The sequence below is a fragment of the Bidens hawaiensis genome, unplaced genomic scaffold (genome assembly GCF_021521415.1).
Source record: "Bidens hawaiensis isolate Kalapana, Puna unplaced genomic scaffold, B.hawaiensis_p1.1 tig00086754_1, whole genome shotgun sequence".
Classification (NCBI taxonomy): domain Eukaryota; kingdom Viridiplantae; phylum Streptophyta; class Magnoliopsida; order Asterales; family Asteraceae; genus Bidens; species Bidens hawaiensis.
In genome coordinates, this window is record NW_027504235.1 from 4,022 (window position 1) to 18,850 (window position 14,829).

At 34.4% G+C, this 14,829-nt stretch overlaps 1 pseudogene; it reads left to right on the plus strand.

Moving 5' to 3' along the window:
* The first annotated feature begins 6,398 nt into the window (after nt 1–6,398).
* LOC143607793 (7-ethoxycoumarin O-deethylase pseudogene) lies at nt 6,399–9,159 on the plus strand (annotated as a pseudogene).
* The last annotated feature ends 5,670 nt before the right edge of the window (nt 9,160–14,829 follow it).

A 14,829-nucleotide genomic window follows, 5' to 3' on the forward strand; every position in this document is an offset into this window, starting at 1 on the left:
CTGAGTTTTATAAGTTAATCAAATTATCAAACTTTAAATGAAATTGTGTTAAAACACAACTTAGAAACTTCATAAATAGAAATCGGTTTATTATAAATAGTGATCACGGACTCTTCGTGGATTGAAAGACTACTTGCCCTAAGAAGTTAAGGTGATTAGGAGACACAATTCTTCTATCTTTGATATGTGCCTTAGGCATCGATCAAATTTTGGTGCTGTTACCAAGGAGATTATGCGCTTAGTGCTTTTGTTTAATTCATTTTTTTCATTTATTTTATGTTTTAATTGCTTTATTTTATGTTTTTTTTACTTGCTATTCTTGTGTTTTCCCTTTTATGCATGGTATGCTATTGATTTGTTCAGGTGACATTTGTGCATACATACCCGCATTTAGGAAGAACGTCACCTCTAGCTTACAATCCAGAGATTGAAAGACTAGCATGGCAGAACAAAGTTTAACAGCATCACTTATAGCCTATAATTGAACCTTTAGAGACGGAAAATCAAAATAACAACAATCAAAACGACCTACTCGAAGATGACTGTGACTCTACCAAAAATCGAACACCACCAACTCCAACAGCACCCAACAATAATAACAAAACCAACCTTTTAATTTAAACCAACCCTCTAGCCGAAATATCAACCAAAAAAGAAACACAAACACATGTTATCCTATACCATCGGGTCCTAAAAACACTCCAAATTATCCAGGCTACCATTTTAATTACTTAAAAGAAATCACTTTCTTAAATTACGCGATCAGAAAGCTATTTGATCATTACGTACTCAAATTACAAAGGTAAAAGTATTTCGCCTAGAAGAAATCTTCAATCAAATAAAATAGAAAATGTTTCTTAAGAATGAGATGTGAATTATGAAAACTACAAAGTTGTCAAAATGTCGTCAACAAAATAGTCACTTAGATTCCATTATGCAAGGTTTGATACGGTTGGTAGTTATATAACTTCCATAAACACCATTGGTAGTTAAATAACCCACTATAACCACTATTAATAGTTATATAGTCATAATTCCTATCTTTGGTGGTTATATAACCATTATAACTACTGTTGGTGATGTTACAATCATAACTACTGGTAGTAGTTATAGCCTTCCTGTAAAGGTTACGTAGATAAAAAAGTACTAAAACAAAAGAGAGAGAAAGTAGTGGAGGTAGAGAGAGAAATTTCCAAGGAAGTTGTGGTCCATGGAATAATTACTATATATAGTGTTCATCCATGCACCTGGGTTTTCATTACATGGGCCATAACGGGCTAGCCCAATGGGCAATTACAAGCAAGTGGCCTTTGTCCCAAAAAAAAGAGGTAACCACAAGCGAATGAATATTATAAGATAGAAATCCATTTAATACATAAGCCTAAAAATAATAAACAAAACATGGCCAACAATCTCCCTCTAGGATTTTGTATAGATGACAGCTTATGTCCGACTCTTCTCATCAATTAGTCTTGTAGTCATATGAGATGCTAGCTTCAAACAACTGATTCTCAATGATGCGATTAATGAATCGGTTAAACTTGCTGATGATGTGGGTGAAGCGATAGCCAATGCCTTGGATTTCCAGATCTCCCATTGGTGAATTTTGAAGCTTCAAGTTATCTTGTTCACCAAGTCGAAGAAGTTCATGCTCAACAAAGAGAAGAAGCTCAATTCCACCACTGTGGTACACAACCGATTCGCCATTATTTTCATCAAAAATCCAAACATTTAAAGGATTAAACATGTCATCGTTGAAGGCATCACAAGATATACAATAAGTCTGATGGAAGACATCTTATACTTCCAGACGTATCTTAGCTTACCAGTGAACTCATCAATCTCGGTGGGATGAGGAAATTTCTTTCCTTTGTTGACCTTGTAATTTGGGAAGTTTTTCTTTGCTTCCTTTTCGATATTGCTTTTATACCAATCAACAAACCCCAGTGCTTTAACCTTCAGTCTTGAAAATTTTCTGAAATCCATTTAAGATAAAGTGTGCAACGGTGTGGCGAAGATACATGACATCACCGTTTGGAAAAATTGAGGATGAAGCGACGATAATAACCCGCGAGACCAAGAAAGGAACGAACTTCGGTAGGAGAGGTTGGAGTCTTCCAATTCTTGATGGCTTCAACTTTAGCGGGATCAACGTGAATACCCTTTTCGTTTACTATGTGCCCCAAGAATGGATATAATCAAAAGAAGAAGTGACGAAATAAGAAGGAAATGAGAAGAAATAAAATAAAAGGAAGAATGGAGAAAGTAAAGGAAGTAGAAATTCCATCCCACATTGGTGGAGGAAAGAAAATGGAAGGCTTCCACCATGGTATAAATAAGAATTTTAATTTTTGTCCCACGTCGCTAGATTATAAAACTTGTATGCTCTTTATAGGGAAGAGAGCTCACATGATAATATTCTTATGTGTCAAATCACACCCAGTAGTCCTAGCGGAGGGTGCGAAGCATCCGACGCGCACGGGCTCGGGCGAAGTGCGATGAGCGCGATGTGGCGCTTTGATGGCGCACTTTGCACTTCGCTCGCATCGCCGCGAGCCGCTTAAGGGCCGCCTTAGTATTTTTGTTCCTTCGCGCGAAACAACGGAATAAGGTTAAGATTCTTCGCGCTACGCGAAGCAGTAATAATTATCCAGAAAGTCTTTTGTCCTTCGCGCGATGCGAAGATATTCTTCGCGTGACGCGACACGGAAGTCACGCAACGATGACATGTTACCTGACACGTGTTGGGCCACGTGGCATAGCTAGGGATAACTCGACAACACTACATCTACTTCGTGGAACGCAAAGACACCCAATTTCAAGTATAAATAGGTTGGGATTCTGGACTTCACAAATCCTCCAAAAAAAAAATCTGATCTCTCTCACTATTGAATATTAAGAAGTTGGTATAATACCCGAGTAGTTGTAACAGTACCTCTCCGATTGAATGGAACTTATACATGAATCCAAAAGCTCTATCTAATCAAGGTAAGACATTGTGCCAGCGTGTAAAGTTTCATGTCTCGTGATTATCGTTATGTTTATGGGTTTATACTAACATAGATATACTACGTTATGTTTAATCTGGGTGCTTAACTTCAAAAGGATTGTTAAATATAAACTTGCAAGGTGAGACATTCGAGTTTTGCAAAACTCACATTTTTGTGAGCCAACTAATTTTCCAATACTTCATGATGCTTTTCTAAACCAATTAAACTCATGGTAGATAATCCAAATATTTTCAAAGGATTTTAATTACATTACAGTGATTAAGTCTCTGTAGACTTACGGAATGGTTACTACGGGTATTTTGGGGTTTTGTATACAAGGCTTGCCTACTAGCCTATTACACATTACTTATTGGACAAATGTTAGCCAATAAGTAATATGACCACAGTCACAGATACGGTTGAGTGACAAGTACCTTTTGGTAATTTGTAAGCAGGCAGATGTAAAAACATCTTAATACTGTAACTGTAAATTGTGTCATTTATAAGTGAATGTACTCACCGGTATTTCCTGCTAATCAAATATTTTTAAACATGTTTCAGATGACTTGTTAGAGACAAAGGAATGATGCCTGCGGGCTTTCAGCTTAAACAAGTGGCTTGTCACCAGAATAAAGAAACATGTTTTGTAATTTAGCGTTTATTCCTATAAAACATATGTTTGTATAAAATTAGGTTTTTAATCCCAGTTTATTAAATAAGAATTATGGTGTTTTTATAACTCTGATCATTTTTTTCCTAACTAAGATTCTGATGAAATATTTCGCTGCAAATTATTTTAATAAACACTGATAACACCACTCAATGTTCACGGCTCCCCTCCCTAGGTATAGGGGCCGGGGTGTCTGATATCTTTCGTGTATGTGGTACTCTTTGGTGATGGTTTTTGATGGTTGCCAGAGAATGATCGTGGTGGTGGTGGTAGCCTTCGATGGTAGCCTGAGAACGGTTAGGGAGAATGGCTGGGATGGTGGCAAGAGAGAGTGAAAACTGGGAAGGGTTTTGTTTGTTTTTTTACTAATTTATTTGTTATTAGCTTTATTGGTTTTTTAAAGACTTAAATATTTTCAAAACAATGATTTATTAAAAAATAAAGATATTTTGGTCTTTTTAAAGAAAGTAACGGAAAGTTTGGATGGAGTTAGTGCTTTGGACGATATTGGCAATAACTGAAAAATCTCGATGGTTCAGTTGCAGAAAGAAAACTTTTTGGATGAAAGTCGCATTATTAATCAAACCTCAGGGACGATTTTGGCACTTTACTCTTAAATTTAAAAACATCTAAAATAACAATTTAAAAAAGTTACAGCTATTTTAATCGCCACCATCATTTTAGTTGTTCCTCCAAAGATGTTCAACCAAATCCGATCGAAGCCTATGATTCGTTTCCCCTTCTTTGTGTTCTTAGTAAATTAGCAAGGATCTCATCATTGTTTAGTGTTGAGATCAACTCTGGCTCATTGTTGTACCCGCCTTGACAAATTGCTCTACCCGAGTCCTCCAATATCATATTATATAAGATAATACAAGTTAAATTATGTTTCTTAACTTATCCATTTGGTGAAAATGAGCTGGTTGCCTAATGATAGACCAACATTTCTTTAATACCCTGAATGCCCTTCCGATGTCCTTTCTTGCGGACTCATGTTTTTTCTTGAAATATCGACGTTAATCGTCATTTGGGCACGTAAAGCTAAGAACCAGCGTGGCCCACTCCGAATAAATACCGTCGACTAGAAAATATCCGTATTCGTAGTTGACATCATTTGTGGAAAATGAGGTGTCGGGTGCCACTCCGTCTATGATGTGGTAAAAAATAAGGGACAAATGCATCATAGCTATATCATTGATTGCACCGGGCATTCCAAAAAACGCATGCCATATCCAAATATTAAATGATGCGACCACCTCAAGCATAACCGTTGGGTCATCATGATCACCCCGATAATATTGACCTTGCCAAGCAACTAGACAAGCTTCCTAAGACCAATGTGTACAATCAAGACTACTAAACATGCCTGGAAAACCATATCTCAGTTGATGAACCTCGTATATACACGTAGCTTTGTATGTATGATAAAAAACAAATTTTGTTTGGTCTTTTTCCGTTCGAGGACGTATGAAAACCACATCCATTTATTTATCCTAAAGTACCTACACATGTAAAAAATCTCATAGGTGAACTAATGGTGAATTGTCACTGTTAGAAGTTGTCCTACACAACACCTAACACTTCCATCATGTGGCTATGAATTTACGAACGTTTATGTTAAAACTCATGCTTTTAGTGATATGTGGTCTACAATACATTTGCCCATTTTAGCTTGAACATTTAGATCATCTCCATCCCTAGTATTCACAAATTGTATAGACAAATGTGACAATCAACTATCACATTAGGATTCCATCATTTTTTAGGGTGGTGGGTGGATCTATGTGTGGTGGGGTGGAGTCCGGGTATCCAGTAGTACGGCTACATCACAATGAAGGGGCGAGTTGGGAATTTTGTGGTGAGGTTTGCATCTCTATCTCACATACACACATACATATATATGGAATCTAATCTAACTCTAACTATACTAATAAAATAAAATATTGAGATGATATGTGAATTCCACATTCATTTTTTGCCTAATCTTTCTTCTCATTCATCCTAGCTATCCATGGGTTATGAGGCAAAACCATTTTAATAAATGGGTTATAATTTTCTTTCTAATTATCTAATATCTTATCTCATTTATCCTAGCTATTCATGGGTCATGGGTCAAAATAATTTTGACAAATGGGTTATAATTTCCTTTCTAATTATCTAATATTTCATCTTATTTATCCTTCCTATCCATGGGTCAAAACAATTTTGACAAATGGGTTGTAATTTCCTTTCTAATTCTCCAATCTCTTATTACATTCATTATAGCTATCCATTGGTAATAAACCAAAACAGTTTGACAAATGTTGTATATAAAGAGATTTTTTTCGAATTTGTAAATTTAAGATACTGTACTTCTTATTGTTTGTTTATACTATATATTTTATTTTCTTTTTATCTTTAATTTTGTTCATTTCTTTCAAATAATGAACTTTATTTTTTTTTATTATTTGACAAATCCTGTATAATACACGGGTTTAAAAGCTAGTATATGTATATATATATAATGGGGCAACAAATGGATGACAAATTTACAATGGGACGTTATGGAGAGGCTTCAAAGCCTCGTTTCCAACGTGAAACGTTGCCCCTCCACAGAGGACAACGTTATTATAGCGGTTGTGTAAATTCTTATAAAGTCACTTTGGTCACTCCGTTTCCAATGTGAAACGTTGCCTGTGACAGCCTTATCATAGCGGTTGTGTAAATTCTTATAAAGCCACTTTGGTCACTCCATTATTAGTGTACGTCTTTGAATCGTCCAAATTTCACACATGGTCGCAGTGATGAAAGTAGCCTCAATGAACGAGGTTTATCTCATCATGGCCGTTGCTGCCGTGTTTTCCATCTTGTGGCTCATTTGGAAGTCGCGGTTCCACAACTGTGGCACGAACCCGCCACTTCCTCCTGGCCCGAGGGGGTTACCGATAGCAAGTAACCTCCTGTCTCTTGACACTGACCTTCACTCGCAGTTTGCCAACCTTACGAAAACCTATGGTTCGATTATTACACTTTGGCTCGGTAAAAAAGCAACCATCGTGATCTCTTCCCCAATCTTGGCTCGTGAGGTGCTAAAAGTTCATGACACTACCTTTGCCAACCGAGACATAACCGCTGCTAGCAAGGTGTTTTCATATGGTGGGAATGACATCTTGTGGTTGCCGTATGGGGATCGATGGCGGTGGCTGAGGAAGATTTTAGCTAGTCAGATGTTCAGCAATGAAACAATGGATTCCTTTTACCATCTAAGACGTAAGGAGATGAGGAACACCATCAAACTATTGTTTAACCTCAATGTTGGGTGTCCGGTAAACATTGGTGACTTGGTGTTTTTGACCATTTTGAATGTAGTTACCGGTATGATATGGGGTGACACAAAGACGGTGGAGGATAAGATGAGGTTTGGAGTAGAGTTTAGGAAAGTGATCAAGGAGATTAATGGGTTAATGGCTGCTCCAAACTTGTCTGATTTTTATCCGAGTTTAGCTTGGTTGGATCTACAAGGGATCGAAAAGGGTGTGAAGGCGGCCAGAGAGAAGATTGATGGGCTCTTTGATGGAATTATTGATCAAAGAAGGAAGATTGGTAGTGATGAAAATAAAGATATTTTGCAGTTCTTATTGAACCTTAAAGACAACGGAGATTCCGAATTCACCATGACTCACATTAAAGGCTTGCTCCTGGTACACACACACTCTCTCTCGATCTCATCCAAATGATACTATGAAGGCAACAATTTGCAACGTGATGCTTGCATCTGTTGATTTATCAATCACCTCATTGTTTACTTTTGTTAGTTGATTTTTGCTGTCCTTGACATTTGTTTGAACGTTATTGATTTTCTGAAAACAATAAAAACTAAGAACATAAAAACATTGAACTAGGGCTCATCTTAGTTTGATAATATAACTAAAAATTACCAACTATTACACCCAACATTTTAGGCATGTGAATACAGCATTATTTGAAGACTTTGTTTAAACAATTAAATTAAAAAAACATTAATAAAATATGAATATATTTTTTCTAAACATGTAAACCGAACTCGTAAATATGTTCAGCCATATCAGTTTGTTAAGTGCATCATTTTAAATATAAAACAACTTGCTTTCGGGAAGTTTGTTAGAATGCTAGAAAATAAACCAATAAATAAAGTGTATTTAAGCATTCTCGACAGCTTCTCTATCTCTATCTCTATCTCTATAATTACACTAAAAACACTACATTTTTCTCTTATATACCATTGAATAATAATTTTTAATATCTTTATAATTATATTTTCTCTATCCTCCACTAATAAACACTTTCAAATATATTAATAAATAGAGGATAAACCGTGTTCCTACAAATTTACTCATCTATTTAAAATTTTCTTTTTTTTTCACTTAAAATGCTCTAAAAAAATTTAGAAATTATTCTCATATATTTATAGAGGAGCTGTTGATAATAATCTAAGCAGTAAGCTGCAAACAACCAAAAACTAGTTTATTTTAAAAAACAAATGTGTAAAATTCGTTTTTCATTAAAATTTATTTGGAAAATTGTGAAAACAATTTAAATAGAACTATGCATTTATTTTTTTGCTTTAAAAGTTAAATATTGCATGCTATAAGAAAAATCATTTTTTTGTTAAATAAATAATAAACAAAAAATAAAACATTATATATATATATTCATGACCATATGCGTGGTAGTGATTTATACGCCACTCTCTACTCTCATGATCACGGACCATTAAACATAATCTTTCAAAGACCTAGATCGGTGTTGTGTATATGTTGAAGCATTTATGAAGCTGACCGTTACACATAATCTTTTAAATCATATATGTTATACATACTTACCTTAATTTCTTTCAAGTAAAATTGACCAATTTGGCAGGACATGGTAAGTGGAGGAACTGACACAACCTCAAGCACAATTGAGTACGCCCTAGCTCACATGATCGACAAACCCGAAATCCTCAAAAAGGCCCAACAAGAAGTCGATACATTTGTCGGTGAAGGCAACATAGTTGAAGAATCCCACATTAAAAACCTACCTTACTTGCACGCAATCATGAAAGAAGTTCTCCGTTTACACCCAACACTTCCACTCTTAATACCACATAGCCCATGTGAATCATGTGTTATTGGTGGCTACACGGTCCCAAAAGATGCCCGAGTCTTTGTTAATGCATGGGCAATTCACAGAGACCCTTCGGTTTGGGAGAACCCATTAGAGTTTCACCCCGAAAGGTTTCTGAATCAGAAGTTAGATTATAGTGAGAGTGGATTCAAGTATTTACCATTTGGATCAGGCCGCCGAATGTGCCCGGGTGCTATGATGGCTGAGAGGATGTTTGTGTATTTACTTTCTTCACTTATTCATTCGTTTGACTGGAGATCGGGTGAAGGAGAGAAGGTCAACTTATTGGAAAAGTTTCAAACTGTATTAAGGAAGAAAGAGCCTCTTATGGCAATTCCATTACCAAGATTGCATGGCAAGTTTATATACGAGTAATGTGTGAGTAACATATGTTACCTTAATTCATATATCAAAACTATGTGTCTCAGTGTTTAATAACTATATGATCATGAATATATATCGATATAGCATATGCCAATAATCAGTTTGAATTCTGTGATATCATTTTAATTTGTGCATCTATCGATCAGTTTGGTTGAGACCATCTCCATTAATCTAAACTCTTAAAAACATTTTCACTTCTCTTTCAAAGATATTCATTTTCATTCTTACGCTACAAACTTCCTTAAAATATTTTTATATTCCACGTCATCAAATTGATTTTTTTTTAATCCCAATCAAATGATCTAGGAAAATTTATATACGTATTTTAAAAACAAATACCTTGTTAGTAAAATAATTTATATAAATCAATGCATTGAATATAAGAAAATAAAACAGCACTCAAAGTTTTATAAATTGAGCATTTACATATATCCCATTTCCAAATAGCTATATTACATATATTTATCAAACCCTTAAAAATCAATTTCATATGTCTCATTAATAAAACACATATATTACATATTTATTCATTTCATTAAAAATACTAACTAATTAAATGACATTTTTACCTTAATGAACTATTTACACATATCCTCTTCTTATAACATCTATTACGTGTCTTCCCAATTTTAACTCAAACCGAGTCAGTGCTAGAATGAGCATGTCAAAAGCTATAGGTGTTCATGTTTCGGTTTAAAACTGTAGCAAACGCTTTGGTTTACGGTTTATATCAAAAACTAAGCCAAACCGTAAGAGTAGTATGTATCGAAAAACAAACATAATCTTTCGTCGGTTCAAAATTTTCAAGACGTAGCGAACGGTTTGGTTTACTGTTTATATTGATAACCGGACCGAACGGAATATATTTTATTTTTATTGATATTTAATTATATATTTTAGAACTATAAAACTGCTGACTTTTGACAAAAGTTGACCATAACCTACTGTTAATTCAATTTCAAACAATTTGTTGAATTTCTTCTGGAATAAATATAAACCACACGTTAACATTATAATAAGCGAATCACTTGTGATTTGTTGAATTTATCCACTTATTGATTGCAAGTTGGTCAATCATTTCAAGAATAAAACATTGATGTTAGGCTGGCCACGTACATCTGTTTGAATTTATCCACACTGAACCATAGTAGCTTCCAAATAAACTTTTAATAATATAGTTTTTAGTTCAACAAAACTAAGTTTGCTCTAATGGAGATTACAATATAACTTCTACAAGTAAACAGTATACGTTTTGACGGGCCCTACAGCTCGTCGAAAATGCACCCCTCTTGGATCTCCTAGTGCAACAATCATTACACCCATAACTGTTAAAATGATCTCCTAGTGCAACAATCATTACACCCATAACTGCTAAAATGGAATTGTAATGAACTTATTTCATAACATATACATGATGAAATGTGATAAATTACATTTTTTGAGTGTTTTCCCTTCTTATAAATAAAACCAACAATTAATACAGCCAGGGGCTTTAAACGTTGAAACTACTGAAATTTCCCAAAATAAATATATAAACACTAATAATATGCGTATTTAGTATTACCTATAAGGTAAGGAGAGTCATTACATATGCAGACTCCATGACAGCTGCTTTGTTTATGAGAATTATTGACATTGATGCAACTTCATATTGTAATTCAGCCTAATATCTATTACAACCCTACTAACCCGACCCTATTAACCTAGAACCCAAACCTGGCAAACACGAATCTAAATAGAGCCGATTGCAGGTGAGTGTTTTTTAAACTGGACTAACCCGACCCGATTAACCCGAAACCCTAATGGGTTAACCCAGTTAACACCCCGAATTATGAGACCCCTTTAATCCTTTATCATTCGCTTTCCACCATATTCAGTTCAATCACAGCAGCAATTACTTCTTCATTTTCAGCAACATTTAATTGAGTACCTTGATCTTTCCTTTCATGATATTGATAACCTTTGTAACCAGTTTTTCCACATACATAGCATTGACATGGTTTTTTCTTGAACTTTCCATCATCCTTGTGAACCCCAAGCTTCCCTTTTTTTTCCCATAATTTTTAAAGTTGCTAGTTTTCTTGTCTCTCCCCTTATATTTATTACCCTATTCGGTTCCCGAGACTCACTAAGATTAGCACTAGAAGTATTTAAAAAATGTTGGAATGCTTATCTTTGACTCAATTAGCCTCTTCGGTTAGCATATGGCCGATCATTTTTTGTAAAGACATGTCTTTTTCTTGTGTTTTAGATAATTTCTATAATCACTTTAGGATGGAGGAAATTTCTCTAGCAGAACATTTGCTTGTAAGACTTCACACATCTTTTACGATAAAATAGCAATAGCAACCACAAGATTTTCATAATTATGCACTTGATCCATTGTTGACCGATCTTCAGTAATTTGGAACCGCAACCAATTCCCAACCACATATTTTTTCCTTCCCGCATTATCAGACCCGTAACTTTTATTGAATGTATCCCGAATATCTTTTGCAGATTTGCATTCAATAAACAAGTCAAATAAATTGTTGGTCATATGATTTAATAAATGACCACGAATAGCCTTGTTATCATTCTCATATTTTCTAACAGTTTCTATTGAAGGAAAGGATGAAGAAGAAGCAATAATCTGAATAGGGTCTGGTTGAACAGAGTATTTGGATGATCTTCAAGCAAAACATAATTAATATCTAAATGCTCGAAAAATATTAACATCTTTTAGGACCAACGACGGTAATTGGCTCCATCTAATGATTCAAGTTTCGACAAATCAAGAATAATTCTTGACTGATTCATATCTCTACTTGGGTGATTTGAAATCAAAATCACTTTTAAAATGTTGGAGTAATCTATCAAATAATAAAATAAACAAAAGCAATAATGAAAATTGAATCTGTTTCGTCTGTGATCCACTGCCTTAAAAACGATTTGAGCACTACCGGGGTACAAATAGATGTTGCCAATCATTCTTGAAGGTTAAGACAGAGATGAATAGAAGTATTCTTGTCTACTCAAGAAGAAATCAATGATGAAGATGAACAGAGCATATGATCTGACTTTGGAATTACATATTCTGTGTATTAGAAGAAACCCTAATTGTTATTTGAGATAACTACACAAAACTCTCATTGGTTATTTTCATAATAATATATAAAGTTTAAAATTTAAAATAAAACTTTAAAAATGACTTGTAAACACTAACAGAAAACAACCCTTTTTTGCATTAAACCTCCCAGCTAATATAATCAACACGGTTCTAGGAATAATTCTAGCTCTGAACAAACCAATTTAACACGTATACAAACTACTACACACAAAACATTCAAACATATGATAAATAGGCAGCTTAGCTTGGTGGGTCTGGCTTTGCGATTGTTGACAAGCAGTGTATTTGAAATCGACTTACGTGATGCTTGGATAAACCCATCGGCTAGGGGTGCGATGTTTCCGAAATCAACTTAGGGGGTGTTTGGGATTTCTTATTTTACCTGCTTATAACTTTTCTTATAAGTTAATAAGTTATAACTTTATAACTTATTAACTTATTCTCTCACAATAACACACAATACCAAACAACTTTTAACTTTTTTAAAATTTAATAAGTCATAAGTTGCTTAAAATAAGCAATCCCAAACACCTCCTTGTGTGATGTTTACATTGTTCAGTTTGAGTTTGCATGGTCGAGTAGGGTTTGAGAAGCTGAAGGAGAATTAAAAGCCACATGTTTGCAGGGTTGTTTGATAGGAGTTACAAAAGGGTAATTGGGTAATTTGATTATGAGAAGAGAAATATGTAATTTAACTTTAAGGTTGGATAAATATGTAACAAGACATCTTAATAAGTAGATATATGTAAAAATCCATTTATAAATTTACTTTTTAATATTAAAACGTTACATGCTCTTGTTTTTACTTGATAATTACAATTAAAATGATTTAAAAGTAAGTAAATATGTGTTACAAGTCAAAAAAATAATGATGCACAAGTCAAAATGAAATATTAAAATTAAAATTGAAAAAAAAGAGAAAAAAAATATTAAACTCAATCACCTTGCATGAACATGCAACCACTTCAAATGGCCACTGCCGACCCCATTATATGCCATTACCCGTGAGCCTAAGATGTTCAAACCCGTGAGATCGTATCTTTCTTGTCTTAATCTATAGGTATGTAATAACTCTTATACAATGTATTTGCTATGCTGTACAAATATACTAAATATAATTAGTTTGATGTTTTATGCTTGCCTTCTAGGAAGCAGGAGTCCAGACGCCATAAAGATTATGGGATGCTGATTAGGCCGGCCAATAGTACGACATTGTTGGGTCAAACGCGACCCCATGACTTAACGTAGCTAGTTTTCTTTTTCTTTTTGTAATAAGAATTATTGAATCATTTAGTGGTGATATTCATTTGTTTGATAGTGGTGTCCACTAGATAGAATTGTTGTAGGTGATAATCAAATTTTAAACAAATCTAAGGAGTCCTAGTGAGCCAGTGAGGATAGCTTGCTTTGGTGTTGTCCTCTTGTACCAACAGCAAACTTCAATGTTTGAATTTTATGTCTTTTAGTAATTCATATAACATATATTTTGGTTTTTCTAATGACTTTTAATATTTTACTTCTCCAAAAAATATTTAAATACATTGTTTAATTTTTCTATAGTCGACATTTTTTATGCATATTATATAGAAAACCGAGTTTTTTCAGAGTAATGTATTTTTTTTTTTGTTTCTTAAAAATATATTATTTTGAAAAAGTTGGTAAAATTCATATACTTTGAAATAATATAATCTGTAGCGGAAAACGTAAACATACTTTACATTCGACGCTGACATATCCATACAAGAACAATATAAATTGTCTTAAAATAGCCATAAACATGAAACTCTTTTTGGATGCTAGCATTCAACTGGATAACCCTGCTCCAATGCCATGTTAGGTGGAGTAATTCAAATCATGTTGCTGTTGGTTTTTTTTATTTATCACGTGAAGAATAAGAAAAGCTTAGTCCTTGGTTGACCTAGTTTTTAGTTGTTATTTGAATTAATCTGATTGTTTCTTTAGTTTGTTATCTGTTGAGAATTTTCAGTATGTTTACGTTGTACTTGAGGCTATAAAAGCCTTAGTTGATCATGGAATAAATTATCAGCTTTCAATTCCAAATCTCTACCTTTTCTTTCATCTATTATTCACTCTCATTTATTCTACACAAAACCCTAATTCCTAAGTAAAACTCTAACCCTAATTCATCTCTGATCCAACAAAGTGGCATCAGAGCCACACTTCTTGATCCGATTCAAAGACTCTTGCTGGTTGCCTGGCTTTGTCATTTGTTAGTCCACATGGGAAGCACCTCAACAGTGACGAATGTTCCATCAACCCCTCTGCCCATCTTTAAAGGTGAGGGGTATGAATTCTGGAATATTAGAATGAAGACTCCCCAAATTTCACATGATCTGTGGGAGACAGTTATCAATGGGTTTAATGAAAAAGACAATGATCAGCCAAGATTGAAGGAAAATAGGAAGAAGGATGCAAGGGCTCTCTCAATAATTCAGCAAGCTGTGCATGACGATGTATTCTCGAGAATTGCAGCAGCCTCAACCGCTAAACAGGCATGGACACTCCTTTTAACTGAATATCAAGGAGGCTCT